At 39.1% G+C, this 26486-nt stretch overlaps 1 protein-coding gene and 1 pseudogene across 9 annotated transcripts in view; both read right to left on the bottom strand.

The window, feature by feature from the left end:
* Nucleotides 1–26486, bottom strand: part of Dnm3 (dynamin 3) — a 587991-nt gene that overhangs the window by 509635 nt on the left and 51870 nt on the right. The window lies entirely within an intron of this gene.
* On the bottom strand, nt 8745–20535 carry LOC147823088 (polyadenylate-binding protein 1 pseudogene; annotated as a pseudogene).

Genomic DNA, 26486 nt, shown 5'->3' with positions numbered 1-26486 from the left:
GAGGCAGGAAGGTGGAAGGAAGAAAGGCTGTAGGAAGGAGCTGAGGGAGAGACACACTGAGTAATTTAATATGGCTGCAGTGCTGCATGCAACAGGACAGGGGTAAACAATGTATTACTTTTAAGAAAGAATGTATTGGGCTGGGGATTCAGCTCAGTGCACGGCTCCTGCCTCACAAGCACAAGGTCATGAGTTCAATCCCCAGTACCCCTCCAAAAACAGAAAGAATGTATTACTTTTAAGAAAGATTATATTAGGAAATTTCCAATTATGAGAACATATTAGAGAGTATTCTAGAGCTATTGATTCAATATGTCCTGTGCTCAGAAATTAAAATACTAAAACTTTAAATGTACAATAGGTAGTGGAATATATAAGGTAGTATATAAGGTAGTGGAATAATTAACACTGACACTGTAAAACAATAAAGCATACTTTTCCCATTATTGAATATTTTCTTTCATTGTTAGTATCTAATATCAGTGTAGGTAGGAAAATAAACACCAATCAATTGAAATAGAAATACTGAAATTTGGAAGGAAAGAAAAGATGGAAAGAAATCTCCTGATCCATTAGATGGAAAGAGGTATTTCTAATACAATAGTGCGAACATTAACAAATAATGTCAGTTAAAATATAAGCAACTTGGGCTGGGGATTTAGCTCAGTGGTTTTGCCACCTGCTGTGCAAGCTCAAGGACCAGAGTTCGATCCCCAGCACCAAAAAAAAAAAAAAACCACAAAAATATGAGCAATTTAAATTATTTAATTACATATTTTGCGATCTACTCTTTAGTATCTTTTAAGTATTAATGTAAATATGCAAGTTTCATCAAAAGACACATCAATACTTCAAAAGTATAAACAAATTCTCAGTCGTCGTTTACTATGGTTCATTTTGAAGAAGTTAACATGTGAGATTCACATCGTATCTCCTGAGTTAATGGTAATTTAAAGATCATCTTTCAATATTTTTAAGTTCTACACTGAAACCAATAAATGAATCATGAAATCAATATGGTAGATGATGACCAACATTTTTTATAATGGAAAGGATAAAAATTCAAAAGAAAATACCTGAATATGCTAAGTATTTTGTAAAACTTTTTTTTGTTAAATTCTTTTATTGGTACATTGTAGGTATACAACACAATTACATTTCTCATTGGGAATTGTACCTTTACATAATGCATCTTGGTTCTTATATTTTCCCCATTGCTAGCCCTCCCTTCAGCCCCTCCACCCTTCCCTATTTACAAAGACTTTGTTTCCATTTTTTCCATTTTTCATCATTTTTCCTTTCCCTTCTTTCCTTTCCCCTGCCCCTCCCACTACCCCTACCCCTTTGGACCTTTTCTTCCTATTTTGCATTATCGATTATTCATTCTAATCATTGGTACATTTTAGGCATACAATATAATGACATTCATCATTGGAAATTTGCACCTTTACATAGTCTCTCTTGGTTCTTATTATTCACCCTTGCCCAGCCCTCCCTTCAACCCCTCCATTCCTATTTACAAAGATTTTGTTCAAATTTTTCTGTTTTCTCATATTAACCCCATTCCCTTCTATCCTATCCCCTATCCTTCCCACTTCCTTCCCCTTTGCCCCTTTTCTTCCTATTTCACATTACCTATTATACATTTTAGTCCTTATGTACACTTTCAGTTTCTCACACCAGAGAAACTATTCGGTATTTATATATGTATGTGCTATTTATTTCACTTAAGAGTATTGCCTCAATGTGCATCCACTTTGTTATAAATATGTCTAATTTCTCATTTTTTATTCCTGAGTAGTACACCATTTTATTTAAAAAACCACATTTTCTTTATCCAGTCTCCAGTTGATGGGCATTTGGGCTGTTTCCAAGTTTTAGCTATTACAAATTGTGCTGCTATGAACATGGGCGCACATATATCACTGTGGTATGATTCTTTTAATTCTTTGGGGAAGATCCCCAGCAGTGGAATAGTGGAGTCAAATGGGACTTCTAGTCCTAGTTCTTTGAGGTATCTCCATACTGATTTCCAGTGTTTGCACCAGTCTACACTCCCACCAGCAGTGGAGCAGGGTTCCTCTTTCCCCACAGCCCTGCCAGCATTTGTTATTCGCTGATTTCATGATAGCAGCCATTCTTTCTGTAGTGAAGTGGAATCTCAGCATTGTTTTCATTTCATCTCTCAAATCACCAGTGATGTTGAACATTTTTTCATGTATTTATTTGCTATTTCTACTTCTTTATCTGAGAAATGTCTGTTCATTTCAGATCCCCATTTTCTGATTGGGTCTTTAAATTTGGGAGGTCTGATCTTTTTAAGTTCTTTATAGATTCGAGATAGGAAGAGCAGGTGAAGAATTTTTCCCACATTGTGGGTTGTCTCTTCATGCTGCTGGTGGTTTCTCTTGCTGTGCAGAAGCCTTTTAATAAGAAGAGATCCCACTTGTTGATTGTTTGTGCTAGTTCACGGGCAACTGAGGTTTTGTTCATAAAATCTTTTCCTACACCGATGTCTTCAAGGGTTCTACCTAACCTCTGTTCCAACTGGTTCAGAGTTTCTATTTTAATATTTAGATCTTTAATCCATTTTGATTTTAGTTTAGTGCCTAGCGAGAGATATAGGTCTAGTTTTAATCTTTGGCAAGTTGAAACCCAATTTTTCCAGCACCATTTATTAAAGAGGCTATCTTTCCTCCAGTGAGGGTGTTTGGCTCCTTTGTCAAAGATGAGATGGCTGAGTGTGTCTGGCGTTGTTTCTGCATCTTCTAATCTGTTCCACTGGTCCTCAGGTCTGTTTCTTTGGCAGTACCATGCTGTTTTTATCACAGTAGCTTTGTAGTAGAGTTGCAGGTTGGGGATTGTGATACCCCCTGCCATGTCTCTGTTACCTAGAATTGGTTTTGCTATTCTGGGTCTCTTCTTGTTCCAAATGAATTTTTGGATTGTTTTCTCGAGGTCTATGAAGTATGCTGCTGGGATCTCAATTGGAATTGCATTAAATCTATATAGCAGTTTTGGAAGTATGGCCATTTTCACTATATTAATCCTTCCTACCCAGGAGCAGGGGATGTCTGTCCATTTTCTGATATCATCTTCAATCTCTCTTTTCAGAGTGCCATCGTTTTCAGAGAAGAGGTCTTTGATTTCTTTCGTTAGGTTGATTCCTAGGTATTTCAGTTTTTTGGATGGTATTATGAAAGGAATTATTTGCCCTATTTCTCTCTCAGTGAGTCTGTGATTGGTGTAGAGGAAAGCTATTGATTTTTGTGTGTTGAGCTTGTAACCAGCTACTTGACTGAATTTGGTTATTAAGTCTAGAAGACTTTTGGTGGAGTTCTTGGGGTCTTCTATATAGAGTATCATGTCATCTGCAAATAATGACAGTTTGACTTCTTCATTTTCTATCTTTATTCTTTTTAGTTCTTTCTCTTGTCTAATTGCTGTGGCTAATGTTTCCAAAACTATATTGAACAAGAGTGGTGATAGTGGACATCTTTGTCTTGTTCCTGATTTTAGTATGAAGGATTTCAGTTTTTGACCATTTAGTACGATAACAGCTGTTGGTTTTTCATAGATGGCTTTTATCAGTTTGAGGTAGAGACCATCTATTCCACTTTTTTGTAGGGTTTTTATGATAAATGCATGTTGGATTTTGTCAAATGCTTTTTCTGCATCTGTGGAGACAATCATATGGTTTTTGTACTTGGCTCTATTGATATAATGTATTACATTGATTGATTTGTGTATGTTGAACCATCCCTGCATCTGTGGGATGAATCCCACTTGATCAGGGTGTATGATCTTCTTGATGATCTTCTGCATTCTATTTGTCAGTATCTTAGTAAGGATTTTTGCATCTATGTTCATTAGTGAGATTGGCCTATAGTTCTCCTTTTCAGTTGGGTCTTTCTCTGCTTTGGGGATCAAGGTGATGCTTGCTTCCAGGAATGAATTTGTGAGTATTGCTTCCCTTTCAATTTCATTGAAGAGTGTAAACAGTAAACAGTCGTGGCAGCAGTTCCTCTCTAAATGTCTTGTAGAATTCAGCAGTGAAGCCATCAGGGCCCGGGCTTTTCTTAGTTGATAAGTTTTTAATTACATTTTCAATTTCATTGGTTGATATTGGGTTTTTCAGAGTTTTTAGGCCTTCTTCGTTCAACTTTGGTAATTCATATGTATCTAGGAATCTGTCCATTTCTTCTGTGTTGTCCATCTTATTGGTGTATAGGTTCTGGAAGTAGGTATTGATGATCCTCTCGATTTCTGTTGGGTCTGTTGTAATTTCACCCTTTTCATTCCTAATTGCATGGATTTGGGCCTTTTCTTTCCTTTTTCTGATAAGGTTGGCTAAGGGTTTGTCAATTTTGTTGATTCTTTCGAAGAACGAACTCGTGGCTTCATTGATTTTTTTGTATCATTCTCTTATTCTCCATTGCATTGATTTCTCCTCTGATCTGTATAATTTCCTCCCTTGTACGAGCTCTGGGGTTGTCCTGCTCTTCTTTTTCTAGAAGCTTGAGGTTCAGCATCAGGTTGTTTAATTGGGCTCATTCTGTTTTCCTAATATGCATATTCACTGCTATGAATTTCCCTCCTAAGACTGCTTGCATTGTGTTCCATAGATTCCGATATGTTGTATTGTCATTGTCATTTAATTGAAGGAACTGTCTGATTTTGTCTTTAATTTCCTCTGTGACCCATTGGTTATTCAGAAGTGTGTTGTTCAATTTCCACGTGTTTATGAAATTTTTCCAGTATCTTTTCCTATGGATCTCCAATTTTATCACACTATGGTCTGATAAGATACACAGGATAACTTCAATTCCTTTGCACTTATTTAAACATGTTCTATGAGTGAGTATGTGGTCTATTTTGGAGAATGACCCATGTGCAGCTGAGAAGAATGTGTATTCTGATTTTGTGGAGTGGAACACTCTGTAAACATCTGTTAAGTTCATGTGGTCAAGAGTTCGATTGAGATCTCATATTTCATTACTTATTTTTTGTTTAGTTGATCTATCTATTTGTGACAGTGGGGCATTGAGGTCCCCCACTACAGTTGTATTAGTGCATATGTGACTTTTCATGTCCATTAAAATTTGTTTTATATAGTTAGGTGCACTAGTGTTTGGTGCATAGGTATTTATGATTGCATCTCTTCTGTTGGATTCTTCCCTTTACAAGGATGTAGTGTCCTTCTTTGTCTCTCTTTATCAGTGTGGGTTTGAAATCTGCTTGATCTTCAAAGAGGATAGCTACTCCTGCTTTTTTGGGGGTTCCTGTCGCATGGAGTATTATTTTCCACCCTTTAACTTTCAGTCTATGAGTTTCTTTTTGAATTGTCTTGTTTCTTGTATGCAGCATATTGTTAGATTTTGCTTGTTGACCCATTCTGCCAGTCTATTTCTTTTAATTGGTGAATTGAGACCATTAACGTTGACAGTTATAATTGATATGTATTGAGTTATCATTGCCATGACTTTTTCTTTTTGTTCGGTTCTCCCCCTTTACATTTAATTTCTTGTCATGCCAGATGGGTCCATTCTGCTTTCCTTCCTGGGGTTGTGATCCTCAATGTCTGTTCCTAGGATATTGTGTAAAATTCTTTGGAGTGCTGGTTTGGTATTCATGAAGTTCCTAAGGTGCTCTTTGTCATGAAAGTATCTTATTTCTCCATCAATTTTAAAAGATAGTTTTGCAGGGTCCATCAATCTGGGTTGGAGGCTATTTTCTTTTAGGGCTTGGAATATGTCACTCCAAGCTCTTCTTGCCTTGATGGTTTGTGTTGAGAAGTCTGCTGTGATTCTGATGGGCTTTCCTTTGTATGTGATTTATTTCTTTTCTCTAACTGCTTGTAGAACTTTGTTTTTCTGTTGAGTTTATGGAATCTTAACAATTATATGCCTATGTATAGATTTTTTTTTGATCAAGGCTATTTGGAGTCCTATATGCCTCACTTATCTGTATGTCAAGTTCTTTTCCCCTGCTTGGGAAGTTTTCTGCCATCACTTCTGTGAAGAGTTTTTTTTATGTCATCTGCACTGTCTCCTGTTTCTTCATTGACTCCAATCAGTCTTATGTTGTTCTTCTTTGCATCATCTAGCAGCTGCTGGATTGATTTCTCATATTCCCTTATAATTTTGAAGCAATTTTTCTTTTCCTGGTCATTAATTGCAATCTTATCTTCTATATCTGAAACTCTGTCCACACATTGGTTCATTCTGCTGTGTAGACTTTCACTGGAGTTTTTCATGTCCTGGAAATCTATTTGCATCTGTTTTATGGATTCCATTTGTTTCCTATGTTGGGATTCCATCATGTTCCTCAGCTCCTCTCTAGATTTATTAGCCATGTCTTGCACTAGGAGCACAATTTCTCCTGTTATCTGAGAAATTATTTCTGATTTCATTTTTTCCAGATCCTCTTTTGTTGCCAGTTCAGTGGGTCCGGGTGGTTGAGTATCAGAGTGTTCCATCTCATTTCCCTTTGGGGTTGCTGTAGGTGATCTGGAAGTCTGGTTTTGAGACTTATTTATGTGTTTTCTCATTTTGACCGGGCTGGGGGAGCTGTTAGTGCCTTCACGGATTACCTCCTCTGAGCTGGAAGAGGTGGGACAGGGGCCGGGTGCAGCGGTAGGGATGGTGACTCAAAAGCCCTTTCCTGTGGGCTGGGAGCAGTGGGAGGGATGGTGACCAGGAAGCCCCTTGCTCTGGACCAGGAGCAGTGGAATGGCGGCTCAGAAGCCCCTACCTCTGGGCCGGGAGCGGCAGAACCCAGTACCATGGTCTGGTGGTCCCGTGTCCTCTGTGCCTTTGTAGTGTAGAACCAGGTGGCTGTACAGAGGAGCGGGGGCTGGGGGGTGTCCAGTGGATGGCTGCCAGGGCGCGGGCTGATTCAGCATGTTCCGTGTGACTCGCAACCTTGGTAGGTTGTCCCAAGTATTTTGTAAAACTTTGATTTCCATTTTATATACATACATTGTATCACAATGTAGAATGCTTTTCATATAATAAGATGCAGTCAATGATTGGAAAACATTATTTGAGTCTTTATTCCATTTATGGATATATATTTTTGTGGTATTTTACATATATTCCAATTTTGTATTGCAACATAAAACAACTATCATTGAATATAGAATCAGAGAAGTCTAGGGATTAAAGCACTTTATCAAAAGATTGAAATCCTAAATTACTGCATCTTAAGTCTCATTAGAGTTGCAATTTTAAATACTGTATCAAAGTCATTGAGAAAATGAAATTTGAGCAATGATTTGAAGCAGTGGGGGTATTAGCTATGCAGATCCTGAAATGAGGTGTGTCCAGCATGCTAGAAAAGAATGAGCAAGGGGAATCAATTGGAGCTTGGGTCAGAGAAGAGGAAAGGGGACCTTTCTTGGAGGCCCCTGTAGGGATTCTGACTTCTCTCTGTGTGAACTGGGGAACTACTGAAAGAGTACACAAAGAAGTGATATGACTTGAATTACACTTTAAAGGGATTACATCAGCTACTAAGAATGACCCCAATGGCCCCGTATGGTGGCTCACACCTGGAGTCCCAGCACTTGAGGGGAGGCTAAAGTAGGAAGACTTCCTCAAGTTCAAGGCCGGCCTGGAATACATAGTGAGTTCAAGGCCAGCCTGAAATATGTTGGGACACCCTGTTTCAAAAACAAAGAATAAACTGTTGGGGTCAAAGAAAGAAGTAAGTGAAACAAGTATGAGATGTGAGAGGCAAATGTCAAAGAGCCTTTGAGCAGGGTGAAAGCAGTGGAGGTGGGAGATTCTGGGTATATTTAAAACAGCGCCCACCTGGAATTATTTTTACCTGATAGAATAATGTGGTGGACAAAGACAAATGTTTCCAGAAAGACTTGAATCCAACCTCTCATAGAGCCTGTATTACCTTGGTTATATTTTATAACACTTCTTTAAATTTTTTGGTCTAGGACTGTGAATAAAACTCTCAGTGAAGGAGACCCTGAGCACCTTTGTAGTGAGTCCAAGTTATTTAAAAAGAAACTGCCATAAAGAAGAAATTAGAAGAGTTTTTAACAAAGTGGAACTCAACAAAAACTAAAATATCTTACTAATGCTTGACCAACTACTTCATTTTTTTAGCATATCTTTGAAAGCTACAGTGCAAAGGAATTGAGAAGAGACTGGACAATGCAGTGACAGTCTCTTGCAGATTCCATACAATATGCATCCACCCTTCATATATGAAAGTCCCACACCATTTATGTCAGTAGAGGGCCAATCACCACTTAGAATTAAAAATCCTACTTCCAAAACAGCCCATTACATGCTGAACACTGCCATCCCTATAACAAAACCACTTTCTACATACTGCCAGATCTAACTTCTAATAGTTTGTTTTGTTAAACAAATTTCTATCTATGTTCATACTTTTTTCTTCTATTATCTTTATCCAGTTTTAGGATTAGCACAATGTTGAGTTCCTAAAATGAGGGGAGAAGTGTTCTTTCTTTCTTCTGCTTTAATTGTTTGATATAACTTATCAGTTAAAATGCATATGAGCCTGCTGTTGTCATATAGGTAGGTTTTCAAGCTAGGAGTATACTTTCTTTAATAGGTGCTATTCAAATTTTATATTTCCTCCAGAGTTAGTTTCATTAATTTGTCTTCCAAGGTACTTCTTTGAAGTTGTCAAATTTATTTCAAAACAGATTTTTGAAATATGCTTTCTATATCCTTTTAAATTCTGTAAAATCTGTGGTAATATCTCCTAGATCTTGATATTGTATTTCTAAAAATGTATAATTGATATTGTGTAACAGGAAGAAAAGGTCTAAAGGTGCAGGGGAAGTGGGAGGGGTAGGGGAAAGGAAAAAAGGGAAAAGAAAAAATATGAGAAAAGGAAAAAAATGGAAACAAGGTCTTTGCAAATAGGGAAGGGTGGAGGGGGGGAAGGGAGGGCAGGGGAAGGGGAAAGAAAAGAACCAAGAAACTCATGTGTTGGTTTTTTTTGTTTTTTTGTTTTGGTACCGGGGATTGAACTCGGTTCCTTGTGCTTGCAGGGCAGGTGACAGAACCACTGAGCTAAATCCCCGGCCCCAAGAAACTCATGTAATGGTACAAGATCCCAATGATGAATGTAACTGTATTTTATACCGAAAATGTACCAATAAATTAATGGAAAAAAAAAGTCCATTACATTTTCACTCTTGAGATTGCGCTTTTCACACTTACAATCTACTTATCTAAGTTCATATTCCTGTCTGGCCTCTTTGCCCTTCAATAATAGTAATTTTGTGTACCATTCCCAAGTTAAATCTACTCAAAATATCTCCCTTGTCCATGAAGAAACTATTCCTGGTAATCACTTCAAAAGTCCTCTTCCTGGTTTTCAAGATCCTCCCCTAAATCCAATCTCACACCAGAAAAATATATTTTGGGGCTGTTCTCCTCACATATATTTTTTTTAAATCTCAGCTCCCCACAGACTGTCTCCCTGAGCCCTCTTTTTATATATACCAAGTTCCTATACTTTATGATTTTGCTACTGAAGCTCTCCTAACATTAAATACTTTCTGACTCTTTAATATAAGTCATTTTATTTGATCCTCATAACCAGCCTGTGATTTAAGCAAGGCAGGCACTTCTCTATATTGCAAATTAGGAAGGCAAGAATTATTTTTAGACTCCCTAATCTTTGCTCATTCAAAAAGGAGAAATCGTATTTGACATGAATTGTGAATGAGAAGCATTTTCCAGGTTGTCAAGTGAAGATGAGGACATTTTTGAATGTATGAGTGAAGGCCAGGGTGGTATGAAAGAGACATGTTTATACACTGATGTATACATTTGTATATTTATGATTGTACACACACAAAGCTATGAATTGCTCCACTACACTTAAGATAGAAGCAATGACATACCTTTTTGTTTTCAAATTCAATCCAGTTTAGACTTCAAAGCCAAGACTGAGCCACATGACAAAGAAGTCTACCATCAGACATGAATAAAAGCTCTTCCCTCACCCTTGGGTTGTACCAGGACCCCAAAGGTGATGTAATGAAGAAAAACACAGGCAAGGCCTGTAATCACTGGGCCATGGCAACTCCCACTAGAGATGCTCATGTGACACTGAGGTGACTTGACTTGGCTCCACTGGTAGCATCCATCACTTATCCCTAATACCATCTTCCACAGCCTCTGAGAGAAATTAGCCAAAGGGATCCTGGCCAAGGATGTCAGCCATTGTCTTGGTCCTCAGTCCTCCATAGCACCCACGTAACACGACCCACTTCAGATGCTCCATCGCACTGCCTCAACAGAGTACCACCTTCAACTACCAACAAGACACATACCATCCTTGAATGAGGGGACATTATACTAGGTAAAATAAACTAGGCACAGAAAGACAAGTACTGCATGTTCTCACTCATATGTGGATGCTAAAAGATATAGCTGATTTCACAGAAGTAAAGAGAATACTGTCACTAGTGGGCTGGAAGAGGAGTGGGGAGAAGAATAGAGGAAGATCAGGTAATGGTCCCTAAATAGATAGGAGGAATAGGTACTAGTGTTCTGTAGCATAGTAGGGTGGTGGTGATGGTTTAAAACAATGTACTAAATATTTTATTAAAAGCTAGGAAAAAAAGAGTTTAAAGGTTCCCAATACCAAGAAATTACAAATGTTTAAGGGAATGGAAATGCTAATTATTCTGATTTGATCATTACACATTATACACATGCATCAAATTATCACACTGTACTCAGTAATTTTTTTCAAGTGGTCAATTTTGAATGAAAAAAAATTAGACCATCCTCAATTTCTTCTCAATTTTTTCTTCTCTGGGACTGACTGGCCAATCTTCTAAAGACAACCAGCATTTCTGTTCTAATCTCTTGACAGTAATGGATTTAGTTGCTTGCAAAGGCTTTATGTTCACAGTGATCTTAAAAGCCTGGGCCATGAATTCCAGGACCATCCAAGAGCCTGTTTACATTCCTTGGGAATAAGGAAAATTCATTCTTAAGGAATACAGAAGTTGCCCATACCTAGGAATGGATTCTCTTTTTTCTCTTAATGCTTCAGAGCAAACAATAAAGTTGTATTTCTTTCAATTAGAAATTTTCCTTATGCTCTCACTACATTTTCATCCCCATTCAACTTTCTATAAACCTTAACACAGCTGATGTAGAAAATTTCCCTAGGAGTATAGCATACAAGTTTGTCATTGTTGTTGTTGCCATTGTAGTTTTGCATGTGTAGTACTGGAAACTGAACATAGGGCCTTTACACTAAGCTGTATCTCCAGCCCTTTTTTAAAACTCTTTTGAGACAGTGTATCCCTAACTCACCAAATTGCCCAGGGTGGCCACAAACTTGTGATTCTCCTGCCTCACCATCTCTGCTGGAATACAAATATTCTTAACTAGTAGCAGTACTTGTATGTGGCAAACTGGAGTTTCCAAGCCCTGACAACCTGTGGCCACCCCAGAAAAGTCAATCAGCAAAATATGTTGCTTTTGACATAATAACTTTTTCTCAAATTTATTCAGTGTTCCACAAGTAAAGTACAATGTGAAAGACAATAGCAAGTATTCTGTCTTAGTTACTTTTCTCATTGTTGAGACAAAATACCAGACACCAAAAGTTAAAGGAGGAAATGTTTATTTCAGCTCACAGTTTGTAGAGGTTTCAAATCTGTAAAGGTTCCAAAGCAGGGCAGCATAGCACAGGAGCACTGCAGAGGAGAAACAGTCCATGGCATGGCAGGAAGGCAATAAGCAGCCAAAGCAGTGAGCAGCAGCAGCAAGCCTGCCTTCTTTCTGTCCCTTTATATTCCATTCAGGCTATAAGCCTACTGATTGATGCCATCCATACCCTGGGTGGGGGTTCCATTACCCACACCCATAATCCCAATATCACACTCTTCATCCACATTTACACACCCTAATCCAGCCATGGTTGAAACTCCCCACCTGTGACCACAAGAGGCTTTGGCGGACATCTAGATACAGCCACAGCACATTCACTGAGCCAAATTTAAATAAAATAATAATATGAGATATAAATATTTTTTAACAAAGATCATCACTCTGGAAAATATTTCTAAAACATCAACAACACTCCAGGTCACTACTTTGATTTTTAAGTCATTGTTTAGATTTCAGACTTTCGCTTAAACAAAAACACTTCTCATGTCAGGAATTTGGGATCTTAGAAGGTTTCAAGCCTTATCCTTCCTGAATGTTAACAGGGCTACAACAATTCAGTCATGAGCAATTTTACTTTCATTTTACAGAAGTCTGATTTTGTGAATTGGCAGTTCTCAAAGAATAATTAAAATACCTCCTTTAACTGGTAAAACAGTTATAATAGACACTACATATTTGATTTCTAATAATTTCTACTGCTTATTAGAGATACTGAAAGGAAATAATACTCTCTTTTTATTCACTGTTCAAGGAATTTTTATTAAAGCAAGAATTTTATAATCCAAATTGTTCCTCAGTTATCAATTCTGCTATTTAAAATAGAACTGACATCCTAAGATATTCCACACTAAAGAATTACAAAATTAGAGAGGTAGGGGCTTCTGGGCCACTGTTCCACCACTCCCAACCCAGAGGAAGGTGCTTCTGGGCTGCCATTCCACCACTCCCAACCCAGAGGAAGGTGCTTCTGGGCTGCCATTCCACCACTCCCAGCCCAGAGGAAGGTGCTTCCAGGCTGCCATTCCACTGCTGCCAGCCCAGAGAAAGGTGCTTCCGGGATGCCCTTCCATTGCTCCCAAACCAGAGGAAGGGGCTTGTTGGCTGCCAATCCACCACTCCCAGCCCAGAGGAAGGTGCTTCTGGGCCACCATTCCATTGCTCCCAGGCCAGAGGAAGGTGCTTCCAGGCTGCCATTCCACCACTCCCAGCCCAGAGGGGAGCCACACGGGCGCCAATAGCACCACCACTGCCACCGGCCCTCAAAATGAGAACACACATGAACAAGTTTCAAAAACAGACTTCCAGATCACCTACAGCAACCCCAAAGGGAAAGGAGATGGAACACTCTGAAACTCAACCACCTGGACTCCCTGAACTGGCAACAAAAGCTGATCTGGAAAAAATGAACTCAGAAATAATTTCTCAGATAACAGCAAAGATTGTGCTTGTAGTGCAAGACATGATTAATAAATCTAAAGAGGACCTGAGGAACATGATGGAAACCCCAAGATACGAAAAAACTGGAATCCATAAAACAGATGCAAACAGATTTCCAGGAGATCAAAAACTTCATTGAAAGTCTACACAGCAGAATGAGCCAATGTGAGGACAGAATTTCAGGTATAGAAGATAAGATTGCAATTAGTGACTAGGAAAAGAAAAATTGCTTCAAAATTGTACAGGACCATGAGAAATCAATCCAGTAGCTGCTAGACAATGCAAATAAGAATAACATAAGACTGATTGGAGTCAACGAAGAAAGAGGAAAGTGTGCAGACAACATAAAAAACTGTTCATAGAAGTAATGGCAGAAAATTTCCCAAGCAGCAGAAAAGAACTTGACATACAGATAAGTGAGGCATATAGGACTCCAACTAGCCATGAATAAAAAAAAAAAATCTACATATAGGCATATAATAGTTAGGATTCCAGAAACCCAACAGAAGAACAAAATTCTACAAGAAATGAGAGAAAAGAAACAAATCACATACAAAGGAAAGCCCATCAGAATCACAGTAGACTTGTCAACACAAACCATCAAGGCAAGAAGAGCTTGCAGTGATGTATTTCAAGACCTAAAGGAAAACAGCCACCAACTCAGATTGATGTACCCTGAAAAACTATCTTTCAAAATTGATGGAGAAATAAGATACTGTCATGACAAAGAGCATGTTAGGAACTTCATGAATACCAAACCAGCACTCCAAAAAATTTCACACAATATCCTAGGAACAGACAGTGACGATCACAATCCCAGGTAGCAAAGCAGAATGAACCCATCTGGCACGACAAGAAATTAAATGTAAAGGGGGAGAACCCAACAAAAAGAAAAAGTCATGACAATGATAACTCAATACATATCAATTATAACTGTCAATGTTAATGGTCTCAATTCACCAATCAAAAGAAATAGACTGGCAAAATGGGTCAAGAAGCAAGATCCAATAATATGCCGCATACAAGAAACATACTTAATTCAAAATGAAACTCATAGACTGAAAATTAAAGGGTGGAAAACAATACTCCATGTGACAGGAACCCGAAAAAAAGCAGGAGTAGCTATCCTCTTTGCAGATCAAGTAGATTTCAAACCAACACTGATTAAGAGAGACGAAGAAGAACACTACATCCTTGAAGCGGGAAAAATCCAAGAGGAAGAGATGACAATCATAAATATTTATGCACCAAACACTAGTGCACCCAACTATATAAAACAAATACTACTGAACATGGAAAGTCATATATGCAAAACTACAATTGTAGTGTAAGACCTCAATATCCCACTGTCAGAAATAGATAGATCAACTAGACAAAAAATAAGTAATGAAATACTAGAACTCAATCGAGCTCTTGAACAAATGAATTTAACAGATGTTTATAGAGTGCTCTAGCCCACAAAATCAGAATACACATTCTTTTCAGCTGCACACAGGTGGTTCTCCAAAATAGACCACATACTCACTCATAGAACATGCTTAAGTAAATGCAAAGGAATTGAAGTTATCCCATGTATATTATCAGCCCACAGTGTGATGAAATTGGAGATCAATAGCAAAAGAAACTGGAAAAATTTCATAAACACGTGGAAATTGAACAACACACTTCTGAAGAGCCAATGGGTCACAGAGGAAATTAAAGAAGAAATCAGATAGTTCCTTCAATTAAATGACAATGACAATACAACATATCGGAATCTATGGGACACAATGAAAGCAGTCTTACAAGGGAAATTCATAGCAGTGAATGCACATAGTAGGAAAACAGAGCAAGCCCAATTAAACAACCTGATGCTGAACCTCAAGCTTCTAGAAAAAGAAGAGCAGGATAATCCCAAATCTCATACAAGAAAAGAAATTATAGAGTTCAGAGGAGAACTCAATGCAATGCAGACTAAGAGAATGATACAAAAAATTAATGAAGCCAAGAGCTGGTTCTTCAAAAGAATCAACAAAATTGACAAACCCTTAGCCAGCCTTATCAGAAAAAGGAAAGAAAAGGCCCAAATCCATGCAATTAGGAATGAAAAGGGTGCAATTACAACAGACCCAGCAGAAATCCAGAGGGCCATCAATACCTACTTCCAGAACCTATAGGCCAATAAGATGGAAAACACAGAAGAAATGAACAGATTGCTAGATACATGTGAATTACCAAAGTTGAACGAAAAAGACCTAAAAATTCTAAACAACCCAATATCAACCAATGAAATTGAAAACAAAATTAAAAACTTACCAATGAAGAAAAGCCCAGGTCCTGATGGCTTCACTGCTGAATTCTACAAGATATTTAGAGAGGAACTACTGCCACTACTGTTTAAACTCTTCAATGAAATTGAAAGGGAAGCAATACTCCCAGATTCATTCCTGGAAGCAAGCATCACCTTGATCCCCAAAGCAGAGAAAGACCCAACCTAAAAAGACAACTATAGGCCAATCTCACTAATGAGCATAGATGCAAAAATCCTTAATAAGATACTGGCAAATAGAATGCAGAAGATCATCAAGACGATCATACACCCTGGTCAAGTAGGATTCATCCCACAGATGCAGGGATGGTTCAACATATGTGAATCAATCAATGTAATACACTATATCAATAGAGCCAAGGACAAAAACCATATGATTATCTCCACAGATGCAGAAAAAGCATTTGACAAAAGCCAACATGCACTTATGATAAAAACGCCACAAAAAAGTGGAATAGATGGTCTCTACCTCAAACTGATAAAAGCCATCTATGAAAAACCAACAGCCAATATCATACTAAATGGTCAAAAACTGAAATCCTTCACACTAAAATCAGGAACAAGACAAGGATGTCCACTATCACCACTCTTGTTCAGTATAGTTTTGGAAATATTAGCCACAGCAATTAGACAAGAGAAAGAACTAAAAGGAATAAAGACAGGAAATGAAGAAGTCAAATTGTCATTATTTGCAGATGACATGATACTCTGTATAGAAGACCCCAAGAACTCCACCAAAAGTCTTCTAGACTTAATAACCAAATTCAGTCAAGTAGCTGGATACAAGGTCAACACACAAAAATCAATAGCTTTCCTCTACACGAACAACACACTCACTGAGAGAGAAATAGAACAAATAATTCTTTTCACAATAGCATCCAAAAAACTGAAATACCTAGGAATCAACCCAACAAAAGAAATCAAAGGCCTCTTCTCTGAAAACTATAGCACTCTGAAAAGAGATTGAAGATGATATCAGAAAATGGAAAGACATCCCCTGCTCCTGGGTAGGAAGGATCAACATAGTGAAAATGGCCATACTTCCAAAACTGCTGTATAGATTCAATGCAATCCCAATTGAAATCCCAGCAGCATAATTCACAGACCTTGAGAAAACAATCCAAAAATTCATTTGGAACAAGAAGAGACCCAGAATAGCAAAACCAATTCTAGGTAACAGAGACATGGCAGGGGGTATCACAATCCCCAACTTGAAACTCTACTACAAAGCTACTGTGATAAAAACAGCATGGTACTGGCAAAGAAACAGACTTGAGGACCAGTGGAACAGATTAGGAGATGCAGAAACAACTGCAGACACACTCAGTCATCTCATCTTCGATAAAGGAGCCAAACACCCTCACTGGAGGAAAGATAGGCTCTTTAATAAATGGTGCTGGAAAAATTGGGTTTCAACTTGCCAAAGATTAAAACTAGACCTATATCTCTCACCATGCACTAAACTAAAATTGAAATGAATTAAAGATCTAAATATTAAAATAGAAATGCTGAACCTGTTGGAATGGAGGTTATGTAGAACTCTTGAAGACACTGGTGTAGGAAAAGATTTTATGAACAAAACCTCAGTTGCCTGTGAACTAGCAGATAAAATCAACTAGTGGGATTTCTTCTTATTAAAAAGATTCTGCACTGCAAGAGAAACCACCAGCAGTGGGAAGAGACAACCCACAATGTGGGGAAAAAATCTTCACCTGCTCTTCCTCAGACAAAGGCCTACTATCTCGAATCTATAAAGAACTTAAAAGAATCAGACCTCCCAAACTTAAAGACCCAATCCAAAAATGGGCATCTGAAATGAACAGCCATTTCTCAGACAAAGAGGTAGAAATAGCAAATAAATACATGAAAAAATTTTCAGCATCACTGGTCATTTGAGAGATGCAAATGAAAACAACACTGAGATTCCACCTCACTCCAGAAAAAAATGGCTGCTATCATGAAATCAACCAATAACAAATGCTGGCAGGGCTGTGGGGAAAGAGGAACCCTGCTCCACTGCTGGTGGGAGTGTAGACTGATGCAAGCACTGTGGAAATCAGTATGGAGATACCTCAAAGAACTAGGACTGGAAGTCCCATTTGACCCAGCTATTCCCCTACTGGGTATCTTCCCCAAAGAATTAAAAGAATCATACCACAGGGATATATGTGCACCCATGTTCATAGCAGCACAATTTGTAATAGCTAAAACTTGGAAACAGCCCAAATGCCCATCAACTGGAAACTGGATAAAGAAAATGTGGTTTTTTTAATAAAATGGAGTACTACTCAGCCATAAAAAATGAGAAATTAGAGACATTTATAGCTAAATGGATGCACATTGAGGCTATATTCTTAAGTGAAATAAATAGGACACACATGTGTAAATACCAAATAGTTTCTCTAGTGTGAGAACCCGAAAGTGTAAATAAGGACTAAAAGGTATAATAGATAATGTGAAATAGGAAGAAAAGGGGCAAAGGGGAAGGGGAAGTGGGAGGGGTAGGGGAAAGGAAAGAAGCAAATGGAATTAATGTTAGAAAATGGAAAAATCGAAACAAAGTCTTTGTAAATAGGGAGGGATGGAGGGGTTGAAGGAAGGACAGGAGAAGGGGGAAAAATAAGAACCAAGAGAGTTTATTTAAAGGTACAAATTTCCAATGATGGCATGTCATTATATTGTATACCTAAAATGTACCAATGATTAAAATGAATAATTGATAATGCGAAACAGGAAAAGGTCCAAAGGGGTAGGGGAAGTGGGAGGGGTAGGGGAAAGGAAAGAAGGGAAAGGAAAAATGATGAGAAATGGAAAAAATGGAAAGAAAGTCTTTGTAAATAGGGAAGGGTGGAGAGGAGAAGGGAGTGCAGGGAATGGGGAAAAAATAAGAACCAAGATGCATCATGTAAAGGTACAAGTTCCCAATGAGACATATAAATGTATTGTATACCTAAAATGTACCAATAAAAGAATTTAAAAAAAATAATTACAAAATTAAAGAAAGGAATGCTTTAAATTTTTGTACTTTGTTGAAAAGTGCCTCCCTGTGGTCTATATGATATTAATTTCTTTTTATATCTTACTATTTTGTAGAGATTTTTTGTTGTCTTTAAATCAACTAATCTAGGACTGGCATTTTTTGCTAGACCTGGCATTAGCCCGGTACACAAGATTCAAAGTTTCCTTTCTTTTTTACTTGTTTTATATTTTTCAATTTTTTTCATACTATTGAAAGCTTTGTGAAGTTTAGACAGCTTTCTTCAGTGAAGCAGGAGTCTCTTTTCGTGGTCCCCGATCAATTTTAAACAGCTGGAACACCACAGCGCTGTCAACTGCTTTCTGAGCAGCCTCTTTAGCTCTGTGCGCTTGCAGTACATCTACGGCTTCAAGAGCCTTAGAACAGAGAGACTCTGGGGACCCAAAAATGTGAAGAAGTTCTGAATTATCAATATCCAACAATATGCCAGTGATTTTACTAGCAAGAGTAGGGTGCATGGTTCGAATAAGTGAAACAGCCATTTACCCAACATTTGCTTTTGCATTTGTTGGGGGGGGGTGAGTGCTAACATAAAAGCAGTCAAAGGTTCCTGACCTTGTACATGAACAGCAGGCTGTGGCATGGTAACCTGTGGCTGTACATTAAGATGCTGCTGAGGGTTGCAGACCCCCACAACACATTTATACAGTAATGGGGAATTGTGTGGACAGCAGGAGTAGCTATAATGGCACCAGCTACAGGATGTGGATCCACTGGCTGTGTCGACTCATGGAACCTGTGAAGGAAGTGGTCTCATAGCACTCAATGGTGTTCTAGGAGCAGCTGAGTGGATAGCACTGGCCATATTCTGGAATGGATGATTTCTGGCACCCTGAGCAATCCAGCAAGGACTTGATCTTGGTTGAACACTTTGGCTAGGAGGACAGTATGCAGCAGTTCTGAGACTGTGATAGCTGAAGGAGGTGGTGGCTGGTAGGGGATGATTACAGGGTTTGGTACAGCTCATACACTTGCCATTCTCTGCATACACTGGTTGGTGAGGTCCCTGGTGACTTTCTTTGCGCTAAACTACAGCTACATAGAGTGTCTTGGTGGCCACAATTCTACCATTTATCTCTGCAACTGCTGTAGTGGCTTCTTATTGTATGAAGAGAAACAAACAAAACCAAACCCTTTGCTGCGATCACCCTCCTTGTAACTTTTGCACTAGTGATTGTACCAAAAGGAGACAATTCTTTCTGGAGACATTCATCAGCAATACCACCATCAAGATTTTCCACACAATGGTTTACACCCAGATATCTGATGATCCTATCTTGTTTCATTTGCTCAAATTTGAGCTTAAGTTCTGTCTATGGTTCCACCTTTTTTTGGAACTTGGCCAACGTAAATTTGTTTTCCATTGAGTTCCTTGCCATTTATCTCATCCACATCTTTCTGTGCATCTGCATGCCTTTCAAAGTTTCCAAATCCAAATCCTTTGGATATTCCACTTTCATCAGTCATTACTTTCACACCTAAGGCAGGTCCAAACTTTCCAGAGATCCTTAAGGTGCTCATCATCCCTGTCTTCTCCAAAAGTCTTGATGTAAACATTGGCGAACTCTTTTGCCCTAGCTTGCAGTTCTGCTTCTCCTTCTTTATGAGACTTAAATCCAACAAAAAACTTTCCAATCATTTAGAACCATTCCATTCATTTTTTCAATAGGTCTTTTAGCTGCTTCTTGTGTCTCAAAATATGCAAATCCTTAGCCCTAGGAACTACTTTCATCACAAACCACCTTACATGAAGGATGTTAACAAAATCAGAAAATGCATCATACTGTGCTTTATTATTAATGGATTTGTCCAAATTTCTAATGACTTTATTACCTGTTCTACTTTTCCAAAGCGATGGATATGCTGAGACCACATGATGTGTACTGGCTTGCCCTTTATAACATCAAAACTTATGGTCTCAAAACCAGGCTCTACTTCCTCCAGCTGCCAGAAGTTGAGGTACCAGTGGCCTAATGAAAGGTGGGTGATCAACTCCCTATAGACATGGAGAAGATGGGCCCCACCAGGCTACACTTCTCCTAGAGCATTGCCTAGGTCATGTCTCTGGGTAGGTCCCCTTCCTAAAGCGAGACCATGGGTAGATGCAGGCAGGAGGGTTCATCTAGGCATGGCAACACACAGGGCCCACTAGGCCAAGACCTTTCAGAGAAGAGGAGGGCAGATGTGCAGGGGCCTGAGGCAGAGCTAGGGAGGAGGTGAGGGCAAGTGCAGAGGGACAAAACTCAACTGAAAACTACTCAAGGGCAGGATGGGGCGGGGCTTGCTGAGTGGAGGTAGGAAGGCCTCAGCCTAGGTCTCTGGGTTCCTTCTTGGAGCTGCTGCAAGGGTGGGTGGGTCGGTCTCTGTGGCTTCACCATGTTACTTCATGAAAGAGGAAGAAAAAAGTCTCCAGTGTGAGAGATGTGGATTTTTTTGTAAATTTTTTAAAGATTTCTTTTAGATTTTTTAATAATACAATGTGTGTTCTGAGCCCAGAGCACACACTTTAGAACAAAAAAGATTAATATTTGCTGCTCCAAAAGCTAATAAACTTGTGTTTTTCAGGATCAGAATATAGTCTGAGATGGAGTTATTTTATTATTTTTAATCTGACTATTTATTAACTTTTATGGTCTCATGGGGCTTAAAATGACTGTCCAAAAAAATATGCTACAGAAATGTAAGATTGAATGGGTATATAAAGCTTCCTTGGCAATCTCTTCATGTATAACAAGGTTTTCTATACCTTCTACTCAGAGTGAGAGCCTTTGGGAATGGCCAGAGCTAACACTTTGCCAAAATTTATTATAATGAAAAATTATATAATGAAGTTGGTTTCTTACTGTCATTCTTAAAGCACAGTATACTGTTTAAATATTTCTTGATAGAATTTTTACTTGAAACTTCAATTATTGCTGTATGCTAAAATAGTGATGCCTTCAGTGGATATTCAAGAGGGGCCTGATAACCATGCACAAATTAGACTATTTATTATTATTATTATTATTATTATTATTATTATTATTCTCTCTGGAGGCATTTTACAATGAGTCAGTCTCCTCCTTTGCTGTCATCATATCCGGTGCCACTTTTCTCTGGCATCCGTGTGTGCCTATCCTTACCCACACCTCTCCTCCTCACTCCTGTTTGCAGCTCCTCTTTGGTGACTGGTGTGGGTATCAGATAACCTGGCCTGTGAAGGTAGATACCCCTGAATTGTTCACTGGGGTTAACCTACAAGAGCTCTGCCATATCATCTCAGCTGCTCAGCACCCATTTCACTGACCCTCCTCTCCTAGTGCTGTCTTCTCAGGTTATACAGAAAAATCAAGGTTGTGAAAAGGCTTCCTATGACATAATGCCCAGTGTCCTCTCTTTCAGAATTATAGGGGAGCAGGGTCAGGGATTTAGCTCAGCGGTTTCGCTGCCTGCTGTGCAAGCTCAGGGACCCGAGTTCAATCCCCGGTACCAAAAAACAGGACATGAGCAGAATTATAGGGGAGCAGTAATTTTTGCCCTTCTCAGTTCTGGCCAGGCGAAGTGTGGCTGCAATAACGTCATCTTTCTCATGCACCAAATTCTACATTTCACAGCACAGATAGCATGCATATATTATTGACATTAGTTTTCTGGATAGTAAAGGGGATAAGTATAACGACTCTATCCTCCTCTCAAAGATGGAGAAAGACAACGAATGCCATAGTTCCTTAGTGACAGATTTGGGACCAGAGCCTGATAGCCTGATTTGGAGTACCTTGTTGTTTCTAGAGAAAGAACTGCCTCCCAGAGAATCTTCCCCACACCTGCAGTCCTCTCTTAAGGCATCTCCACTGCAGTATAGCACAGCAGTAACAGCTTAAAGGGACTATGTCAAGAGATTGTAGCCTCTGTATTACACAGAGGTTAATCCTTTTACATTAAGGGGGAAAAGTGTTTACATCATTGTTTAAAATAAAGTAAGGAAGAAAGTTGGAGTGGGAAGGAAAACTAAAAGGCTCAGACCTCACACTTTTATTTGGGAACTACAACAAGTGAAGGTTTAGAAACAAGCTTTTGCCTAACATCACCCAGAGCACAGAGATAGAGTTGAAGCTTCATAGGGATTAAAGTCTCAGTTCTAGTATGTGTGTGGGCAATATCACTCAGAGGTCTCTGCAAGAAAGCTCTCAGTGTGATTGGGCGTCTGTGCTTAGCATCCCCTTCCCTCACGCCTCCTCTGAGACCTTCCTCCAGCCATTTGCATCCTCTGACTCATTCTACATTTTCGACCTCTTCTCTTTAAGTAGTCCTTATTAAAATTTTCTAGCTATTCAACATTGGAATATAAAACAAGCCAATGATAGATAATACCAACACGTCTCTCCATCCTTGTTTCACACGTTCCCCGGCCAGCTATCGTTCCCTACTCCACAGCTTCTGAAAAGTGGGATTTCTCTACACCTTCCCAACCACTAAAATCCAGATCGGTCCTTTACGTCACCCTGGAAGGTGCCATCGCCAAAATCACTGATGGCCTTATTTCCAAAACATGATGTGATTCCCAGAATTTGACTGTCATCTTCTTTAAACAAAACTTGACATTGCTGACTTCTCTCTCCTCCCCTGTCCTCTCCTTTTCTCTCCTCTCCGTTCCCAATGCTTTTCCTCCAACCTCTTTCCTTCTCAGTATCTTGTCTACTGTTTGTTTGTAGCCATCTTCTACGTGTTCTCCCCTCATCCACCCTCTGCTAATGGTTCACATTCATGAGCCCAAAATCTCTCTTTTGAGCTCCAAACTTCTGTATATCAATATATCACAGGCATCCAAACTTATTGTGTACTAAACAGAACACACTATTGTCCTCTCTGAATCTGCTCCTCCTGTTTGCTATCAAGAGAATGGCACCACCATTCCCTCAGTCAATCAAGTAAAAGTCTGGGTCATCCTTCATTTCCTCTCCATTCCTTACTGTTCTAACTCAAGCCCTCATAAATTATGTATTCATGGTCCTCCCACACTTTACAGTCTCTCTTCTTCCTAGGCACTGAGCTTTCTGTAGTGCTACACATTGCATCTACATTCTTCCACCCTTGGTTTTGTGTAAGCACCTTCCTCTATCTCGCTCTCCTTCCTGTTTGCCCTTCAAGACTCAGCTGTAGAGTCCATCCCCACAAAAAGACTTTTCCTATCTTTCCTGGGCTGGCCGATGAAACTCCTACTCTGAGCTCCCATATTATTTGTAGAAACTTTTACTATACAGCCCAGTATGCGTGTTTGTCTCTCTTCCATCTCCCAGTCAGACTCAACTACCAGAAAAAAGTTAATTTTGGCTATCCAAAGTCTAGTATACCCGGTGTTATCAAAATGCAGTATATGGTGAATCTTTTTTTAAAAAATTATGACAGTAAACAAAACTCCTTGCCATTAATCTCCTTCAAAATACTCCCCCTACCAAAGTCTTTGTAAATAGGGAGAGACAGAGGGGTTGAAAGGAGGGTAGGGGAATGGGGAAAAAATAAGAGAGATTATGTAAAGGTGCAAATTTCCAATGATGAATGTCATTATATTGTATACCTAAAATGTACCAATAAATTAATTTTAAAAAATACTCCCCCTTACTTTGAGCACACTAATCCCACCATTCTTGCTACCTTCTGAAGCAATTCTAGAAGTCCTCTTTCAAGTGTTATCACAAGATGTGATTTAAAAAATACAGTGAATATTGCTGCTGATTACCATCCAATGGAAAGACAGGCTTGCGAAAACATTACTTTGTGTCTTGATCCACTTTATCCACTGGATCTAGCACCAAGTGACTTTTAGTTCTCCCACAAAGAAAAAATGACCATGAAAGGTAAATGTTTTTAATCTATTCAGGACATTGAGGCAGCCACAGCAGTACAGCTAACAACACTAAGAGGAGGGACCTCCAGAACTGCTTCAGAATGATAGAGTAAGTGTGTTCAAAGGAAAGGAGACTATTTTGAGATGGGTTAGTGGCAATGTGTCTGTTATTGTAATAATTTTTTTTTGGTACCGGGGATCGAACTCGGATCGAACCACTGAGCTAAATGCCCAGCCCCTTGTAATAATTATTTTTTTATTTGAATATTTCCCATGTTTCAATCACACCTTGTAATTCCTGATACATCATAGGCCTTCAATTAATGTTTTTGAATGAATGAACAAACCAACCCTCATGAGGTAACATCCACTGTCCACATGCCTGTGCTTTCTGCCCTCTGTTATCATTATTTATTGCTTTGTTCAAATATCATTTCATTTAGAAAACCTTCTCTGATTCCCACCCTGACTCTCATTTCTCATCTCTCGCATGATCACCTGTAATGCTAAATAAACAAGGAAATCTGAGGCTGTGAGACCAAAGTGACTCCATTTTGCTTATGTGAGACCAGAATGACTCCATTTTGCCCAAAATGGAGTAGTCTCCTTTGTCCTCTCACATTAATGATTAAAATGTGCTTGATCTAGGACAAAAGACACAATCTGTAACACAAGATTCCTAAGTTTATTACTCAGCCATCTGTTTACCCAGGAAATGAACATCCTGGGCCCACTATCTGTAGGAACAATCTGTCAATGAGCTGACTGTCAGTACTGGGTGGTTGTGACCATTAGTCACCGTGTCTGCTGACCATCAATACGTGACAGTCGCCCACTAACCTTTGTCCTTCTTTTCTTTTGTAAAACCTATACGTAATGACCCCTTACCCCCGGTGAGTTTAGCCAATCAGAAATATACACTTCATGCTTGCTAGTTGTTAACCAATCATGTAATTGCTAAGTAAAAAAATCTCCAAACCTTGCTGTAACCTCTATAAAAACCCCGCTAATTTGGAACTCGAGGCTCTCAATCTCGATCCGCTGTGTCGGTGACAATTGAGAGTCCCTGCTTAAGCTTGAATAAACGACCCTTGTGTGCTTACATCGAAAACGGCTTCCTGGTGGTCTTTGGGACTTCGTAATCTGGCCACAACAAGGCCATACTCTCCTATCCTACTACTGTTCTACAGTAGGACACATGAAAGAAAAGATCATTCCATTCATATTTTAGTTGCCTCCAAACTAGTGCTTTCCTTACTTAGGATTCTTTAGATGAAGGTGCATTCACATTTGAAAGAAACCAAAAGCAACACACTAGCACAAACCTCCCCTCTGCTAAATCGCAGCAACATGGCACAATAGAGCTTTCAAAAGGAGTCACAGACCCTGTGTGTGGTGCTGCTGCCCAGCCGTCACATGGCAGTGGTGGGGCAAACATCCCAGCACAGAGCCAGAGAGAGCAGAGATGAAGCCCGCTCTGTTCCAGCTGACGCTACCCAGGCCACAGCTCTCCCAGCTGGAGGACAACAAGCAGGCCTGGCCGGCTGCAGCCAGCCAGGAAAGGGTCTGCAGGGGTTAAAGAGGAAGCAGGGTCCCCAACTCCCAGAGGCACAGTTCCCTACTATCTCACCTTGGCCTCAAACATCATTTATCCTCTCTTTCCCCTAAAGAGGCAGAAGCATAGCCTCCTGTCAGGTTAACAACACTAAAGATGAAACTGTTCTTGGATAAAGTAAACATAAAAAGAGGGCATGTATCACCTAATAGAATATTGAGGAACATTAAGAATGAAGTAACAGAATGGTTAACATGAAAAAAACACTGCTGTTAAGTGAAAAAGCAAATTAAGACTAAATGTACAATATGATCTTCTCCCCCCTCCCACATATATACATAATAAACAAATTTAAATGATATAACATGGTTGAACATATCATGCCAAAAGACTGAAAGTATTTAATTCTCAGGTATGTGGATTATAGGTGATTTTCCTTTTTTTGGTACCGGGGATCAAACTCAGAACCTTGCGCTTTCGAGTCAGGTGATGGAACCACTGAGCTAAATGCCCGGCCCAGTGATTTTCATTTTCTTATAGTTCCATCCATGTTTTCTAAATATTTTTAATAAAAATGCATTTGTTTAAGAAACAATACGTTTTTAAAAATGAAATGGTCACAAAACCTGGAT

The sequence above is a fragment of the Heterocephalus glaber genome, unplaced genomic scaffold (genome assembly GCF_053883595.1).
Source record: "Heterocephalus glaber isolate CG9 unplaced genomic scaffold, H.glaber_assembly_v1.0 deba00001600, whole genome shotgun sequence".
Lineage (NCBI taxonomy): Eukaryota > Metazoa > Chordata > Mammalia > Rodentia > Bathyergidae > Heterocephalus > Heterocephalus glaber.
The sequence above is the reverse complement of the archived record's forward strand: the minus strand, read 5'-3'. Positions and strand labels throughout refer to the sequence as shown.